The sequence below is a fragment of the Hoplias malabaricus genome, chromosome 12 (assembly GCF_029633855.1).
Source record: "Hoplias malabaricus isolate fHopMal1 chromosome 12, fHopMal1.hap1, whole genome shotgun sequence".
NCBI lineage: Eukaryota > Metazoa > Chordata > Actinopteri > Characiformes > Erythrinidae > Hoplias > Hoplias malabaricus.
In genome coordinates this window covers 30,546,019-30,558,269 of record NC_089811.1, presented here as the reverse complement: position 1 = coordinate 30,558,269, position 12,251 = coordinate 30,546,019, and positions in this window count along the sequence as shown.

Genomic DNA, 12,251 nt, shown 5'->3' with positions numbered 1-12,251 from the left:
AAGTCCTCCGAGGTAGAAACACATTCTCAAATTCTGAATGTTCCATTGTCATTCAGTGTGTTTTTGGACTGCAATCAGTTCACGTTATTTTTTTCCTGGAGGATCCGCAATGCATCAATTTACAGAATTCATTCTAAACTATGTTAGAATGATGAGAGAATCAAATTGCTTTCAGGGTCAGATTTTGGGACAGAGTCGCCAGTAGCTATATTGTATTTACTATCTGTAAACCTTATTATTCTGGTGGTATATATTATGAAACCTTTACTCTTTGTGTACACACTAGATTTTTCTGTGCTAAATTAGTCAGGGGTAAAAGCAATATTCTGATTATGTCATGCCTCATGGTTTTAATTAATCTACTGTTTATCACCACAAATTCGTTACTCATTTATTTTACACTCAATTCAATTTCATGCTCTCCTGAACTAGCAATTTTGATTTTGTTGCCCCCTATTTTGAACTGGAAAAAGAAGTTTAAATAAGGTGAGTAGTGAACTGAATAGATTTTTTTGGGTAGCTTTATAACTACTACTTATGTAAGCTAGTGTCTTCAAAATTACAAATTACATCAATAAGATCCTGACCATGTTGTTCATATTTGCCATGAACAAATGCATGTTGGGTTGCAGAGTTCCTGCCTTCTGTTTCTTACATACTGGAGACTGCCTGTAACTTTTTCAATTTTCTGGTATTTAACGCTATCATTTTAAATGACCAAGATCAATAGACCCCAGCATCTGGAGAGACTGCACGTAAGCAAAATGCTCCCACTGCTTATTGAGTTGACGCCCCACTAGTTTTTCAAAGGAAGAGGACAGGGCATAATCACAATTGATTGTGACCTGCGGCATGATGGGCAATCTCATTGCTATCACACAGCCTGATGGCCCAGTCAGATGAATATCTCTGCATGAACTGTTTCAGGGACACTCCACTTACACTGCCATTTGCAGGCCACATATGGTGGAGCAGAGTGTGTCCCCAAGCTGCAGAGGAAAGATAAGGTTGGGATGAGGAAGGAAGCGGCAGTTGGTAGTCCTACACTGGGAGGTGTGTGTAGAGAGTGTGTGTGCAGTAATTAAATCTTTACCCCCTTCTGGGATACTAACACAAAAATCGTTCTATCTTCAATTCTCCTGACCCATCTAAATAGGGCAAAACTGATGCACACAAATAAGCCTCATTAGTATTAAACCAAGTAATAATTAAGTATGTCTGTTATCTCTGGATCTTAAGGCTTGAATATTGTGATTACACACTTCCCTGATATTTCTACATACATTCTTTATAATGAGCAATCAAAATAAACAGACAACTTTACACTTAAAGCAAGTAACTAAAATCAGTTAAAATTATTACATAAAAAACAATTTCTTAATGTGTGTGATTAATGGAAATAAACTATAATCACCAAACAGGGGTTAAATGTAGTCAGTCTTGGTTTAATAAATAAAAAAAATCATGCCCTTCACTGCCTGTTTCATGTAATAGATGATTCACCTTTGCATTTCAAAGCAATTTAGAGTTACCTACCCCCAGAAAATGATCAATATTTCATGCTCCAACATGCAAATCATTCTTTATAAAATTGAAACTATCCTACAAGCTGTGCATCTCAGTGGATATCTGAGAACAGACTGAATACCTGCTTGACTCTCTTTTTTTGGAGGGCTACCAATATATCCATCTAAATCTCATACGTAAATAAAAATCCCCACTGCTGAGTCCCCTTCATTCATTTACTAAACCCCTATAATCTCATCCCTAGTCATCTAAATTCCCCTAAAACCCGAAAATGTGCACCAACACCTTAATAAACTTTATACTGTATTCATTCACTACGCATAGATCTATAAATTTCCAGTTAGTTCTCACCTGTCTCCTCTTAACAATCCACTGATTGTCTGAAGCTCCAAGACCTGCTCTGACATTTGTTCATGATGTTTTAAGATAGAAGAAACCCTGGCTGTCTGAATTCATTTTTGGAGTTTTAAAAGGTAGACTCTCACTCATGATAATGACTCCTTTTCTTACCCACAATACAGCTTCTAGCACATACAACACACCACATGGAAAGGACGTTCCTAGATTACATTTTGTACTTCACTGCTGCACCCCACAAATTGCAAACATGCATCTAGTAAAAAGCTGTTTGAACACTAAACAGGCTAGTTTAAGTCCTTTAACACTAAAGTAGGTGTCATGAATGAGAAATTAGACACAAATTAACAATGTTTTATTGATTGCATTCATTCTGTTTATGTGCACTGGTAGAAAAAATAAAAACCATTTGCTAAAACTATATCCAGAATTTTCATCTGACATAAAAATGGGCTACAATAAAAATGTGCAACTGAACTTCTGAAGCTCCCAATTTAATATTTTTATTTTTTTTTAGAATTGGCCAATTCATAAACAACAGCCTTTATGATATGCTCATGTTATTTTGGGTGGTATTTCATTAAATTTATATTCTGTGGGCAGGACATATCTGTTTGTTTGCTTATTGTGCATTGTGTATTTTTGTAGATTACAGGGTAAGTGTATACAACCAAAATCTAATATCTCTGTCTTTAAGCAATATTACCTTGTTATGTAGCTGATCTTTCTTTAAATATTTATGAATATTTATACAAATATCCGTGCAAACTCGAGCTAAACTGGCTCTGAATGAAATATGTTAGCTGCGCTAATTTTTGTAAAGAAGCTGTGGCATGGGAAATGTAGTGCCTGTAGTGTATTTGCATAGCAGTTCCTGTTCTACTCAGCAATCCAGGATAAAATTTATTTTTTACTACAGTTAATTTAGTGGGGCACAGCGATATTTTACTGCGGCATGTGCCCCAGTAAATAGGGTCTAATGCCACACGGACATGTAAAGAAGTTATATGATTTCCTATGAAGGGTCTATGTATACTCAGGATACTCGCCAGGTGCCAGAATATACTGATAACTCAGAATTAATCAGTGACACCTCGTTTGTAATATTTTAATTTGATGATGTGTATGTTGATAAGCAGAAAACATGATCATGACTGTCATATTTAAGCACACAAGTGATAGAATTAAGTTTTATTGAATTAAGAATTAAGAATTATTTGAAACACACGGAATTTATATCATTTGTATTTCTTAAAGGAAGACCTTCCTTGAAGGAAATGGGAACCGGTAATTATCTTCAAATCAGCTTCAATCTACCTCCAAATTCAATTGACTTCTGCACTCATACAAACAAGCATTTGTTTAGAAGCATGAAAACAAGGAACAAATCAGATAGTTTAAGGTGTGTTCATTGGGAATTTATTAAGATCTGTGTCTTCCTGCTGTGTGGCCTGTATCTTATTCACTGTGCCTCATTTTAAGGTGACCTGAGGCAGGAGGTTTCTGTTATGAAAAACAAATATTTGCTTTGAAATTCTTTTCAGTTATAATCAAGTTCAGTGTCTGCTGTGAGACAGAACTAGTCTATCATCCCAAAAGCAGTGAATAACATGCTGGAGGAACAGCATTTGTGGCCCTGCACTCTGAAGAGTGATAAAATTCTTGTTTAGAGTACAGAATAAGGCACAGAATTTGACACTGAAGGTAAACAGAAGAAAGACCACCAGTGCTGCCAAGCTTTTAGATAAAAGACATCTCTGTGATCATAGTCTTTCTTTCCAAAATTAATCCAAATAACATAAAACCATAAACTGAATAAGGAAACATAAATACTGGGGATTGCAGTTAGATGTTTAGGGATACATAACCGCATATGTTTGAATATACAAACAAGAGAAATCATACTCTACTTTAAATGCAGCAAATAAAAACATTTTATACGATATATAAGAATACAGTACTGTGCAAATGTTTTAGGAACCAGAAACTGAGATTACGCCCAACATTAGGTTAAAACCAAATAACATTATTCCAGTGAGTGTGATATTCTGTGTGTGAATGTGTTGGTTTAACTTTTTTCCAAATCTCTCCTCATGGTCAATATTATTTGAGGTTATCATCCGATTCATAGTTTTACCAGGTAATAAATAATGATTTTAAATAATGTGTGCTGTTGATTTAATAAATTCATACAATCAAGAAGAATTTATACAAAAAATTTTTCTTCAAACTCACTCACACTTACTATTTTATAGAAAAAAAAATCTTACATTTCTTATTTGTTTATATAAATAGTATTTACTGTGATTATATATATAAGTCATTAGTTTAAATATACATAATTACCTTAGGTACTTAAGACTTCTGCACAGTACTGTATATGCACCTGTATTTTAATTAAAACACAGTATTTTTACACAGATGTGCTCTCTTATGTGAACTATTGATGGTCTGTCAACTGATTCTGATTGATCAAACTTGTTTTAAAAGATGCACATGATTCCTGCTGAGCACTGCTTTTAAACCTCCAGTAAATCTGCTCTTGACAGGCCTGCTGTTTATCTCCATCCATTGTCAGGCTTTGAGTCAAAAAAGGAGCGGGTCTTTGTTCATGCTTTTGATTAAAGCCTGTAATCTGTGAAAGCGACAATCACATCCTAGGAGGTGTGAGTTGATTGGTCTGAAAAGTGCTGGACATATGGATGCAGCACACAGAAAAAGTCTGCAGTATATCCGAGGGCATTATCCACCTCTGAAAGAAATAATCTTGAAAAGAAATGTCCACCATGGCTTTCATCTTTATTGAACCAATTGGCTCAGCTACAAGAAATGTCGAAAATATCCATTGATTTCTCTTCATGACACAAAAGGGCAGAAATTGAGTACTTTGTAGGGAACATGGGCTTTAAATGGTCAGGAAACCCTCTTTGTGTTAATAATGGTTAGAATTCAATTTAATTCACCTTAGCTTAATTCAGGTTTGTTCCCTTTTCCTCCAAATGTTTTCTATTGTATGCTATTCCGAAGGGGAATTAAGGGTTTAATGACATGTCTTGTCTTGCCAATGAACGAATCACCTCAGTCCGCAAAAAGATTACATAAACTGGTGAATGTTTCAGTCTTAAAACACTAGGGAAATATATCTATCTATATATATTAAATATTAGTTAATCCGGCTTGTAGGTACACCAACTGATGGCAGAGGAATTAAATTAACACACACATTAAATTGCACACAAAGTCTATGAGAGGTTGTAAATGCAGTAAACAGGTAACAATCTCTATGAATATCTTTGATTTCATAAGAAATATTTTAAGGACCCATAAACTTTGAACATACGGTATATCTATCAGTTCTGAATATTTGTGTATATTGAGTTATATATAACTTGAATATAACTTACAACTTGAATCCAATTGCTATATTTTCATTTTTCAATTTTCACACAAAATGCATCTTACTCTGCATTGAGTTAATCATGCAATATTATTATGGCTGGAGTCCTTATCTTGGAAAATGATTCTCCTAGAGTCTACACTTGCTCATCCCAACATGTAATCTAAGCTTGGCCTAAAGACATGAAAGTTACTGTACGCTAAAAATGATTGCTGTAAAATTATTCTTCACTTCCACAGATGAGTTGCTTCTCAATATCGCCTTGTGAGCTTGGAACTATTTCATGGGTCTAGTCTTACTCATCCAAACATGTAATCTTAGCTTTGCCTGAAGCTATGGGGGCTACAGTATACTCTTTGGCTTTTCAGTGTGATTTCCAGTGTGGGCTGCTTCTTATTGCTGCTGCCAAGCAGAATGGCCCAACAGAGCTTCAGAATTTATGTCATTGTAATAGAAATAGTAGTATTATAACCCTAAATATGTTTGTCTGAGTCTTGCTTACAGTTGTGTTTATATCTGTGAGACTTGCTTCATCTGAACTGAAAAAAATAATCTCTTTTTTTTTTGTTCATGTTTGTGAAGTGATTTTCCAAATCATTGAATCCAGCGTCAGTATTGAAATGTAATTTTATTATTAAAAGAAAGAAAGTAAGAAAGAAAGAAAGAAAGAGAGATTGGTGCCTGAATAAAACAGCTGTGCTGAATAGGGAAGCTCTCACAGTGTCCTACTTATCTACTCAAGATGTAACCTGTAAATAACACAGTGGGAGCAGAAAAGGACATCTGGCTATACTATAAAAATGAACTGAAGTTGGATCTTGCCTTAGCTATATTGCCTCAGCTAATTATAATAACACCACTGGACCTGTTCCTGTGTGTTATTTTATACTCATTCTTATTAGAGATGACAACTGTATAGAATTCGTCAAACTGATTTAGAAAGAATGGATAAAAAGTTGCAAGTACCAGAACTGTAATGGAGTTGTATCACATTACAAAAGCAGTTAGTCACTTCCAGTCATTTTTCATCATATTACAAAACCGTGGCCACCGACTCCATAAGAAAAATGTTATAAACCTGGCAGCCTCGTGTGGGGCACGCACTCAATACAGTATAAACTAATTTGTTTACAGGCTACAAAGTAATTTTATTCTTCTTCTAATATGAATTGCTCTTTATATTTAAAAATGTACAAACAATAATCATTCACTTTCATAGATGTTATTTGCTATTTTTGGTAGTTAATATAAAATACTGCTCCTTTAATAGCCAGTTATATTGCTGTCCTAGAACTGACACAGTCTGTTGTGTAATTTGTAATTCATACTGTTCCTATATCATTTGGCCATATTTAGTGCTTGTTCCCTGAACAGCATAATATCAAACCCTTGTTTCATGGTTTAGAGCTGGAGTGGAATATGGGACCATGGGCACAGTCATGCAATTTCTACACTAACATAAAAATGTGCAATAATCCCATACAAACAGATCTGCACTGCTCTACTAATTTTCTTTCTGTCTGAAATAATTTTTTTACAGACAGTGCTCCTAAACAACCGATTGTAGGGTTATTGCTTTTGTGAAAAACAAAAAATTATGTCAAATATCTGCTCTCATAATATGATGTGTATGTATGTGTGTGTGTGCATTGTATTTTGAGGGTGGATGATTAAAGTTGAGAGTTTAGGCCTGTTCAAGATAAAATAGGCAGAGTTATGCAGAGTGGACCAACCATATTAATTGTATTCATGGCTTTATAATGTCAAATGCAGTTTTTAATAATGTAACACACTAAGCTGATTCCAGCCTTCATTATATTCAGGCCTGTTGTTTTATTGAATGCATCTTCCCATGGTGCTTAAAACCAGATTAATCTGTGAGAGGTCTACCAGACTACGAAGGGGTGACTCTCCTTTGTAATGTGAGGAGAATGAGTTGGGAATAAAGAGCCCAATGGCAGTATAACCATGTGGAAACTTATATCATTACAATTGAAAAACCGAAGGTAAAATCTAAATGAACATTTTGCTAATAATGGAGGCATTATTGGGAGGCATCGTGGCGCAGCCACACAGCTCCAGGGACCTGGAGGTTGTGGGTTCGAGTCCCGCTCTGAATGACTGTCTATGAGGAGTTTGGTGTGTTCTCCCTGTGTCCGTGTGGGTTTCCTCCCACGGCCCAAAAACACACGCTGGTAGGTGAGGGCGACCCCTACAGGGTGTGTTCCTGGAGTGCATGTACAAACTGATTTATCAGATAGGTTTCTGTTTTACCACATTCATTTTTAGACTGCAAGGGCTAAAATATTGCTAAACATAACTACAATAAGAAACAAAGTGTACGGCACGTCACGGTTCTAAAACCTGGTCCCTGGTCGCTTTTCCATTGCCACAGTACCACCTGAAACACAGGCACTACGTCATTTTCAAAGCAACAACAGAGTAACAATGGAGACAGAGTACGGGATTGTGTTCCCAATTCTCGGTTTGTGGCTTTTTGTCACAGCAAACAGAGAAATTTTGTTTCAGAATAAGCTGGAGGCAGTCAAACAGAGGACTGAAGAAACATACAAGGAATTTCTACTACAGAGCTCAGACGAAGAAAGCTAACTATGATGACGACTATGAAAGATAACTATGCAGGGAGTCAGTAGGAACTCATGAATAATGCTGCATTGACACATAAATCACTACTGTTAAGTACCAAGGAGTACCAATTATTACTCAGTAGGCTATAGTGAACCAATGCCTTGCACTCCCCTCATGAATGTAAGAATGGTAATCTTATATGAAATTATCTTAAGAATTAATTTGATTCTAAAAGTCAGTCAGCTTTATTGTCATCACTGATGTATTGAGGGAGAAATGAACTGTAGTTTCTCCAAACCCAGTGCTAACTAGTTCTAACTAAAAGCAAGTTCCCGGTGTTTCAGACCTGCTGTTGTCTGGGCTGCCACAAAACAACCCCCTTTAACAGGGACTGTGATTCCGTTGGCTGCAGCACTAAACCATGGACAGCTAACCTTGAATGCTTGCTGGCTTAATAAAAGTGACAACCAATGAAATGCACGTCCAATGTTTAGGAGCCGATAACACCTGGGCTTCATTTTAAAAACACATTTAGAAAACCGAGCCTGTATCGTGTCTCTGAACTCGCATTAGTTTTCTGAACTTGCTTTGTGTTTCTGAGTTTGCATTTGTTTTCTGAACGTGTTGCAAGGCGCAAAACCCAGACACGTCCAGCGGATTGCCAGAGAAGCATGATTCGTCATTCCAGAGAATGTTTCCACTGCTCTAGAGTGCAGTGGCAGCATGCTTTACATCACTGCATCCGGCGCTTCACATTGCACTTCGTGATGTAAGGCCTGGATGCAGCTGCTTGGCCATGGAAACCCATGATACTCTCTATGTACGGTTCCTGAGCTAATCTGAAGGCCACATGAATTTTAGGGTTCTGTAGTGATTGACTCTGAAAAATGTTGGCAACCTCTGCCCACTATGTGCCTCAGCATCCGCTGACCCTGCTCTATCATTTTATGTGGCCTTCCAGTTCATGGCTGAGTTGCTGTTGTTCCCAGTTTCTTCCACTTTATTACTAAGCCACTGAGTTGACTGTGGAATACTTAGTAGTGAGGAAATTTCATAACTGGAAATGCTCAGGTAGCATCCTATCACAGTACCATGCTGGAATACACTGAGCTCCTGATAGTGACCCATTCTTTCACAAATGTTTGTAGAAGCAGTCTGCATGACTATGTGCTTGGGTTTATAAATGTGTGGCCATGGAAATGATTGGAACACCTGAATCCAATGATTTGGATGTGAGAGTGAATACTTTTGGCAATATAGTGTATCCACTGGGCAACTAATTTCTATTTATGCCTTCTTCATGTTTACTACAAAGTAATGGTCACATTTAGGTGTTAATGCAGCACTGTTCATTAGTTCCAGTTTAGTCTCTGCATAGAGATACCTATTAGCCATTGAACAGTATTTCAAAAAGTTACTGTCCATTTTTGCTAGTATACCACTGTTACAGAAGGAGTGGTTGAAAAGGTTTCAGTTGTGTGATGCAGTATGTATCCTCACAAACTCTGAGTGACTGTCAAATATGGATGTACAATCTTTGGAACTCCTGGAGCCACACTGACGTTAGTAACTAGGATTCTGTTCCATTGCTAGACATTGTCTGGTGATGGATGTCAGTGGAAGGAGGATGTCAGCAAGGTCTTGAGGAATGGGAGTAAAGCTGAAAAAGCTTCAGGAAGAACTTTTAATCCTAATGCATGAGGCTACACTGAAACCTGAGAATAATTACTGGGTGGAATTGAGAGACTGATGGATGGACTGGGAGAAACACTACAATTCATACTCTACATGAATTGAGACTAGACTTTCCTTAAAATCCCCCCAAAACAGTAAGTTTTTATTATTGTTTGCTACGTTACTTCCCAACTGAAAAATAAAACCCAAAGAACCTTAACCTCTTATTTAGCTGATTTTTCATTTTAGACGCTGGAAGGCAAAAAACACATATATCTCAAGTACTACAAGTCCGAGGTCAAGGTACCAAATTAAAGCTTAAAGTCGCTGCTTTTCGTTGTTTTAACTATTTTTTATATAATGCCGCTCGATAAATAAGTATTTTTGGTCAAATTATACCTTGCCAGGAAAATTGCTATGAAAAATATATTAGTGGCAGTACAGATATTCAAATTTGTCACCAGACGTCCTCTTTTACGGACATGTCCTCCTTTTTAGACTTGAAAAATTGGATTTTGAAAACGTCCGGGATTTTGTTTTTCTAGAGCTTACATAGAACTTCAAGAAACGTTTCATACACAAACTGGACAGACAAATCCAATGCTGAATTATCTGGGCACAGTAACAGAAGATCAACACACCATTTGAGCACAAGAACCCCATCTGAACTGTGGGCCTGTCAAGCCCTCCATCATAGAATCTACCATGAATTCTTCACTGTATCAGAGGGTGCTTGAGGAAAATGTGAGACTATGTGACCAAAAGCTGAAGCTGAACATGGACCATGCAACATGACCATCAGCCAAAACAGTCCAGTAAATTCACAAGGAATGGCTTGAAATAAGAAATGTAGAGCTCTGGAATGGTCAAATCAGGATCATCAGCCAGGATCATAATCCTACTGAGATGCTGTGGGGTGATCTTTATATTCAAGAAACATCACACAGCTGAAATAATTCTAAATGGAGGAATGAGAAACTCTCTCTCCCCCGGTTGATGTTGGAGACTGGTAGATGGTTACAGGAAACATTTAATTGAGGTTTTTTCAGCCAAAGGAGTACATACCATCTATTAGAGCATAGGGGGTCCTAACTTTTTCCTCACAAGAAATTTACATTTTTGTTCATTACCTTTACAATTTACGTCTATAAGTAACTTACTTATGTCCTAACCTTTTCACATGACTGTAAATAGTGCCACAGTATTTTCTGTTTTTCTTTTTTTTTTCAGGGTTTGGACTAGAACACTTGAGAAGGCTCTTACTTGTTTCAGAATGACCATGACCTTGTGCTCAAAGGAAGGTCAATAAAGACCTGGTTTACTGAGTTCTGTTTGAAGGAATTCCAGTGGCCTGCAAAGAGCACATGCAGGATTTCTGTTTCATCTAAAGTTAAAATCAATGGATTAGATCTTCAAAGTTCACATTAAAATTTCAATAGAGTTTCACATTAAGCAGTGAAAGAAGCTTTTGTCTCAGATTCAGAAGGTATTTTTTTTTTACCTTGCAATCATTGTGGTAATTAACTGACCTGAAATAGGGAGAACAGAGCCACTGTACTTTGAGCTCAGCACTGCAGAAACTGTAACTTTGGAGGGGAGTAGGAAACACACACACACACACACACACACACACACACCACCGGACAGTGCTGTAGACCAGAAACAAAAACACCAAATCTTACATAGAGCTCCTTTAAGGGGCGAGTTCCACAATGAATGTGCAATGTATAAAGACACATCCCCAGCTGGGTAAGATATATGAAAGCTCATTTTTATCCCAGACTTTAATTAGAATAAGCAAGTTTTTGTCAGCCAGTCAAGTTTGATGAAAGTGTTCTGATGTGCAAATAAGTTACCAGAAGTTACCAGACAACTTTGATCTAAGATCATTATAAAGTGCTTAGGGAAACTGGCACAACAAGCAGGAATGGAATTAGTATGAATTTGCATGCTAACAGATTTTTAAGGCATTAGCATATCCAAAGGAAACTGTTTTTAGGAGGAAAAAAACTAAATGTAAAAACCTAGGATATATATACATCACTGTGATCAGTATCATGCATATTCCGGTATTCTAATACAGACAAAGAAAAAAACGAAGGGTCAATGTCTCTTAGGACATGAGCTTTTTCGTCCTTCCAGCAATCCCTTCCTTTCTCTCTGCAGCTGGAACCTTTTGTTGATTACACTTGAAATTATAATGACATCCTTTTTTGAGTGCAGCAACAACATTTGCATCAAAACATCACAGACCAAATTTGTATTACAAAAAAAAAAAAAAAGAAAGAAAGGCTCATAGAAATCAAACTGTGATTCTTTGAAGTTACCATTGTATCACTGACCCAGTTACCATATTTATGCGCACTGGCAATATTCCATCAGAGTGGGTGGAAATTTCTGTCTGGAAGCTCAGTGTGATGCCTTTAAATACTTCCATATTGAACATGAAGGAGACTTTTGTGATTCGTTTCCAATTTTGGTAACATATTTAACAAATCTATTCATTTTTTTGTTTTAGAAAACAAAGAAAAAACATTGACAGAAATAATTGGCTTTAATTATATTCTACATATTCACTTATAATTATTTCAAGAACACGCTGACCTGAGGAACTTAAGAAATATGACAAAGGTATTCTGACAGACACAAATGACAGAAGAATAAGCTATATTTTTAAACGATTTCTTTGCTAATTTATTGAATTATT